This window comes from Dermacentor albipictus, unplaced genomic scaffold (assembly GCF_038994185.2).
Source record: "Dermacentor albipictus isolate Rhodes 1998 colony unplaced genomic scaffold, USDA_Dalb.pri_finalv2 scaffold_12, whole genome shotgun sequence".
Classification (NCBI taxonomy): Eukaryota; Metazoa; Arthropoda; class Arachnida; order Ixodida; family Ixodidae; genus Dermacentor; species Dermacentor albipictus.
Genome location: NW_027225566.1, coordinates 13,039,860 through 13,047,435, shown reverse-complemented (window position 1 = coordinate 13,047,435; position 7,576 = coordinate 13,039,860). Strand labels below are relative to the sequence as shown.

Genomic DNA, 7,576 nt, shown 5'->3' with positions numbered 1-7,576 from the left:
CATCACTAAGCGAATGCAGAATAGTGGCCGTGTACTCCGAGCACTTTTTTATTACTTCGAGTAAACTATATAGTCATCAATGTAGACGTTGCAAACGCATACAATACGTGCCTTCAAAACATTATTCATCATCTTTTGAAACCAAGCTTATGGATTCTTCCTACCAAAAGGCAGTCTATGATATTCATATATGTCGAAAGATGTCACAAATGCTGCAAACTGCTTGCCTCCTCTACTAAAGGCACTTGCCAAAAGCCCTTGCAAATATCCAAGCGAGAGAAGATCCCGCAACCAACAGTTTCGTTGATAATTTCGTCGACGCGTGGCATGGGCAAAAGACACCTGGTCACTTTGTTTATTAATATGACAGTAATGGGTGCAAGTCTATATGTTGCGTCTTCTTTCGGTGATAAAGTGATGGGGTGATGCAGAAGTAGGCATGAATGGTCGGATAACACCACAGCCGAGCATCTTCTGCAGTTATTCGTTGGACCACATCTTCTTATCTTGCGACATGTTGTAAGGCTTGCATTTCGCAACAGTTGCATCTCAAAGCCCGAACGGCACTTTAAAGTTCGCTGTAGCCTTAAGATAACCTCCTATACACAGGAGCTTCGAGTACATTCTGGCGTCTTTATCCGCTGTAGCGGGCTTCCGAAGGCTTTCACTTAATAGGGAGAACGATGATAACTGCCGATCACCTTGAGGAGTAACTTTGGCCATTCCAATAAAGATTTAGACAAAACTCTTACATTTTCGCCGTGACAAGATCATTTGATATTTTACGCCATCAAGTACCAGCGCTCTGGTTTTGATACTCTTGCTCTGACACGTGACCATCAACTCCACTTACTCATTGTGCACTTGCTTTTTGCCGTCACACCCATACACACTGACTGGAAAATCATTCACTGGGTTAAAGCCCGGTATATGTTTCTTGTTCACAACGCTGACGGAAGCTCGACTGTCAAGCAACGCGCTGATTTATTTTCCATTTACACGCACCGGAACACATACCAAGTTGGTGCGCACTACAATAAATATTTTGTGTTGTGGTTGCTGTGACTTGTAATCAGAGGTGCGTGCAGCTGCCTTCCTGCTCTCCTCTCCATATGCGACTTGTTTATTCGGTGGGGACAGTTCATCTTGGGATTTCACATTAACTTAACTGCTAACAAGTGGCTTAACATTGTAACACACCTCTTTTATACTCTAATGTACCTCTTCGGTATTGTTTGATGAATATGAACACGACACCGCATGTCTTCCGAAAGTCCCGGCATAATGAAACCAACTAATGAAGCCTGGGTGAGAGCAGAGTCAGCTAAATGCTGCAGTCTCCATTTCTCAAAGAAATAGTGAAGAGCCGGCCCGGAGTTGTACTTGTAAGACATATTTATACCAGCTTTGAAGCTTGTTCTCACCGAATGAAAATAACATGCTCTGCTTGTACTCGTTCCATGCGCGCTCAGCTTTTTCGGAAGCTCGAAGCTCGTGCCAAACCCTTGCACTACCTCCCAAGTACAGAGGCACGTTTATAACTTTCTCCTTATCCTGTCGCCAGCACTTCCTTTCACATGCGTATTCTGAAATATCAAGCCATTCCTGGGCACTTCTAGTGTACGACCAGTCGTAGTCCTTCGCCCTGGCAAGCTGCATGGGTGTTTTCCTCATTTGCCAAAAGTTTGCTTGCAATAAGAAAACAAGTAGTTGCTGCTGATGCTGGCTATTCGTTTCTTACAACTTCATTACATCGCGCATCAGTGGCCTTGCACTGCGGTCCTCTAAATCGTAGTTACGAGATGGTACTTCAGTTTTTTCGTAAAGACGGGATTTGCTGTGGGGGAACCGCGAAGCTCGCAAGAACGCACGACGTCTGTATCATGCTGCGAGTCACAAGCATGATGCAGACATGATTGATTTCTGCGTGGTGGAGAACGCCCTCGCTAGCGTTCAACTTCGGGGAATTAAATTGCAGAGTTAGAGTTCAATCTGACAAGTCCTCAGGAGAACAGGGCCGCTCTTCACTGTAGACGCACTGTGCAACGTTCACCGGCTTATCAAGGGAAACTGTAGTGTCGGTGTACATTGTCCATGGAAAATGGGTGCGGCTAAGGTGAGTAGCACAAGGTTCCATATGCGATGGCACCAAATTTGTAACAGAACACCTAAGTGGACTGACAAAGCGGCCATCACTGTTTATTTCAGCACCTCCCAACCACCCACTTCTTCGTCTTCGGAAGCACTTTTTTCGCTTGTTCTTCTTCGGCTAGGTCACAGCAGTCACAAGCCTTCGTACAGTCCAGTTGCTTTCAAGAAACGCACGAGGACTTTTGTGCCTTGGTGCATGAGCATAGTGTTTAGGCCCAGGTCTCTAGATCATTTCCACCGAGAACGGTGGAAATACAAGTGGGTGAGCCTAGATAGAAGATCGCGTCGTTGAGCGTTGAAGGACAGGCAGAGGCACAGAAGGTGCTCAATTGTCTCGTCACACCAGTATAAATGATATGCGGTACGGAAATGTAGAATTAGAGCTTATTAGCTGTATTTATTCAGTCTTGCGCCTCCCATAGTTGCCCCGAAAAATATTGAAAGTAAAAAATAATACACTGTGCTGAGTTCCCCTCATTTTTGTCGAAGTTTCGCTATTACCAGCTCTTTTATCATTAAGCATTTGTTTATTCTCATACAATTGGCGTACTGAACAGAGTGCGACCATGATTAACCTGCCCTATTTTTCTTCACATTCTTCCTCAACTGTCAATAAACATTAGTCAATAGGGCTACCTGTTTGGATTCCCTGTTCACACTGTCTCTGTAAAAATGATTGAAAAAGGAGTTAAGCATAACTGTGAACTTAAGGCGCTATAACATAAAGCTAGTCCAAGCTTTTCTATTCCAATTACGCAGTCAGCCCACACCGATTGGTCAAAAACTTTTTTGGCCAACCCCAATTCGCCTGTCTTTAATGTGACGACACGAAAAGCGCGATAGCTTCCAAAGCGGCACGACGTGTGCAGAATGATTATGGATGATTCGACCGAACGAAATAAAAATACTATTTCTGATTCGACGTATTTTCGCCATTAGCCCTCTGCTATAGGTCAAACGGTTTGGGGTTACACCCACTTCACCTGTCTCTGACTCAACGTCAAGAAACCTTGAAAACTCATTGCGTCAAAGTGAAGTGTATGTGTTACAGATGCACTAACATTCCGAACAAAACTGGATTTTTTTGTCTCAATAGTCGGAGTCTGCCCGGTTCCGAAAGGAATATAAGATGGCTGCCGCCGACGCACAGGTTTATGTGCTGGAGAGCATGGGTTTATTTGTGTACGCCAAAACGTTTTTGCGTGGACGTACAACGTTCTCGAGCCCTTTAGGCGCGCATACGACATCACTCTCCCAACTCTTCCTTGCTGCTGATTCATTTTAGCGGCATTTTAATTGTGCGTTGCATGCTGCCGCGATTTTGGACCAGCCATCGCAAGCAAAGTAAGGGAGAAGCGGACAAATCTCATACGCCGGGACCACACTCTCCATCCAGTTATCTATTTTCACTGCGCTGGCTCGACCCCATGCAAACCCGCTCCAGTTGAGCATGCTCCTCGCCTCTTGTGCGCGGCCTAGATAATAAAAACCGCGCAGTGCTGGCAATGGTATTGATTCAGGCAATGCTGCGGTCACCCTCCGATGCATGCGTCAGCGGTACGTACAGTTGACGTCAGGAGATTGGAATAAAAACACAATGCGATAGTTTTACGTTATAGGCCCCTTAGAAACACACTTTTATGTTTTTGGCCAGCAAGACATGCGATTACACAAAACGCCTGCCTTGCGCTGTTGAGAGCTGGAGTCTGAGAATGTGGGAAGTTCGTGCTCCCTGGGGCAGTAAGGATGGTGGGTTTCGCCTTGCCACTCGGGACGTTTCAAAAACACGTTCAGATTAACATTTTATATAAGAATGAAGAATATTTGAAATAAGATGTACAGGTTCAAGCTCTCGCTGCCAATTATCGATACCGAAGCGTACGTCTCCTCTTCTAACTTCACTTCGTTCTGCTTGCGCCGCTTTTCCCCAATTTGGTGGCAGTAGATTTGTGACATCAGCCTCGGCCAATCTGGTGGTTTGCAGCCTTTTTTTTCCGAGCAGAGCTTGGCCTAACACACGCACGTCACTATGCATGAACACGGAAAGAGGGAAGCACAAAAAAGACCCTGTCGCCGACACATATGTGGCAGTATGGGCATGATGGTATTAAAATAGGGCATATGTGTCCAGTTCGCTCTTTTCTTGCTCTCCCCGAGATGGGGGGAAAAAGGCACACAGGTCACCGAAAGAAGACAACGGCACCACGCGGTTGTTTCAAATAATTTTCTTTCGCAAAGCGTCCAAACTCGTTTCAGATGTCAACCTCGTTTCCATGAATCACCGCATTGGAACTGCCTCTTACGATGGCGTTGGCTCCCTTGCCATTAAGTAGCTTTAGCGTGTGCGGTTATCACGCAAAAACAAGTGGTTTTGGTACTTTACCGGATGGGCGGAGGTAGAAACGTGATGATGATGGGGTACTGGCATTCCTTTTGAAACTGTATGGTGACAAATAGTCACCTAAGGGGGCCTGCTTGAGTTGGGTATGCCGTAGTCGCTTTTCATTGTAGCATTTTTATATATCTCTTGAATTGTTACTCCCTTGCTGAAAACTTCTCGATCTGCCTTGCACCACTACCTAGGCCTGTGACGGATGCAGGCGTATCCATCTTTTCTCTGATTTTTTACCACGAATACTGCCAACGTCTCCCTTGCTTATCTCTTTTGATGACTGCTTGGTGCTTCCGTCCATTTTAAATCTTAGCCATTTTGGAAGGAGTAGGTTATCTACGGATCTCACTAGGTGAGTCCCATCTCATTTCATTAGTACGTGCTGAGTCGGCCCTGTATTTTCGCGGCAGCACAGACATGCCTCATCTAATGGCGAACATTTCCTCTAGTAAGCTTTCCCTTAGGCAACCAACTTGAGCCTCAAATAGCAAGGCACATGCCTTCGTGTTTCCTTACAGATCTTGCCTAATAATTTCTTGCGTCCTAGTCTTGCAAGTATCTATGGTCTTATTTAATCGCATTCTTCGCATCCAATTACCTACCTCTGTTTATGACACTTTCGTTTTGATTACTCCTTGCTCTCTGTCTCCACTTTCAATTGCCCTGAATATGGTTGCCAACTTTCTCGACTTTTTCCTACAGTCTGTGGCCACGCTTTTCAGGTACAGAATCTTGTGAACTTTAGCCAACCATTTATTTTGACCCATGTTCTTGAGCCTACCTTCGAAGTCATCTTGCTCTGCGCTTCTATGACATCAAACGAGGCTTTACCCTCATCACCTTGTAGTTCCCCATTTGCGGTTTCGGCGTCGGCTCCCGAAACCAACCAGCCTACCGATTTTTGGTTAACTGCCAGCCCCTATAACCTATCCGATTTTAAGCGCAGAATGACATCTTCGAACGTTAGTGCTGGCACCAATACTCCTTTCTAGATTCCGCGCACCACCTCTTATTTATTGTGTCCCCAAAGCACTGTGTTTTATTATTGCAGCATTCCGGTGCCTTTTTATTTTTAGATTATCTTAGCGGGTGCTTGAGTGAGTCTTTCCTTCGTTTATGGATATGCCGAGGTATTTCTATTGCTTGACTATGCTCATGACTTGATGTTGAACTGACGTCATGTAATTACTCGTCTCTTCAATGAAAGTCATAATTCCCAATTTCTTTGTGCTAAAGACACGGCCTAGATTTGCCGCTGCGTTGCAACACATATTCACAAGGGTCTGTAACCCTCTTGCACTGTCCGCTAGTAGCAATATCTCGTCCGCTTACATCAGTCCTGGGACCTTCTGTAGTAACATTTGTCCATTAGGCATGAATGATAAACTCTAATTAACTGTTTTCCGGTCGTCTTTCATTGCCCGTAACATAAAGCGTGAACAACAATTAAGACAGAGGACATCCTTGTTTCAGTCATAAGTGAATTTTCACCACTTCATTACATTTTAGGCGTTCCCATACAATTTGTAATGAATTGTGTTTATATACCTCGCTCAGTAGCTTCACTAAATCGTAATCTATGCCATCATGCTTAGAAATATCAACTAACCATTTCCTCTCTACATTGTCGCAGGCACCCTAGTATCCAGAAATGCTATCCTTAAAGGTCTGTTCTGTATTCTCTATGCACTGAGGGAGCACAAAACATATTGATACGGCATGAAACGGGCGAGGAGAAGAGAAGAAAGACGTTAGCTGGCGCAGCCTCGGGACGCCATCTTTACTTCGTCGTCAACCTCTTCCTTTAAATAAAGCCAGTTCAACATTAATGGTAACAGTCTTGTGGTGTAGGTGCCATGTAGTGATTTTCGCGGTTACGCCTCTGCACTTTCTAGGACCGTTGCATTGCCTCTTATAAAGCTTTCGATTATTGCCCTGTTCTTGTGAAGATCTTCCTTGGTGAGGTGTTCCCACCTTTTTCGAGACTCTAATGTTAGGCCATTGATGCTGTGGATATCTGCTCGAAACTTCCTGACCATCTCGGTTTTGTCCTCCCGCATCAGCCAGCAAGACTGCGCCCTCTGGAAGGGCACCGTCTTGGTTGAGATCTGGCCGGCCACAATGTGGCTGCTCAGCAGTATGTCCACCTCGTCCTCAATCTCGGTTTCTGTATGAGGTTTAGAAAAACAATGAATCTCGTAGCGGACATTCTGGTAGACCTTCAGATTGTTCTCCAGCACTATTAGCTACTTGGTCGGTTTGTCGTTGCCCGTAAAAAGAAAAGTGATGTCACCGCGCTCCCATTTCATGCCATTGAAGTCCGTGAGTGTTGTGTATAAAAGAATGTTTGATCCTCTTTTGTGAATTTTACAGATGTCTGCTGGCAGTAACCTTCAGACCAGTGATATCCAACTTTGGAAGTCCCACTTGAACTCCATGAAAAATCGCCCATGACTTCGAAAATGCGCACGAGATCTTGCCTACGGAAGTCCATTGCTTCCCGCGACTGCTGGTTGAGTTTCCGTAAAAGTGTGAGTATTCTCTGATGATCCCCATAACTGGCACATTCTGTTAGCCAGTTCCAACCAACCTTGGCTGTTCTTCACTTTGACAGGAGCATAGTGTGCCAAAAGTAGTTACACACTCCTTCTGACCCAGCATGACAGCCAACTGAACTGGCGTATTCCCATGAACGTCCTCAGGAGCACCAAAACAAGACGGACATCGCCTCTAAATACGTTTTCGTACAACAGATACATGCTGCCGTCTTCACTGTCACCGTCACTGTCCGCCATGCTTGGCCCACCACCAGCTTGGCCTAATTTTGAACGTAACAGTTATGACGACTGTTGGCCGACAGACCCTAATACTGCAAACACCACTGGCGCGTCACCCCGGAATACCTTACGTCAATATAGTAGAAGGAGTGGCCCGCCAGTTTGAGACCGCTGCCTGACGCCCGCAACCAGGCGCCAACGCCGTTCACCGTAACCACAGCGACGTGCTACGTCACCTCCGTCATCGGGAAACTAG

At 45.6% G+C, this 7,576-nt stretch overlaps 1 pseudogene; it reads right to left on the bottom strand.

The window, feature by feature from the left end:
• Nucleotides 1–6,417: 6,417 nt before the first annotated feature.
• On the bottom strand, nt 6,418–7,338 carry LOC139051562 (ankyrin repeat domain-containing protein 13C pseudogene; annotated as a pseudogene).
• Between the last annotated feature and the right edge of the window lie 238 nt (nt 7,339–7,576).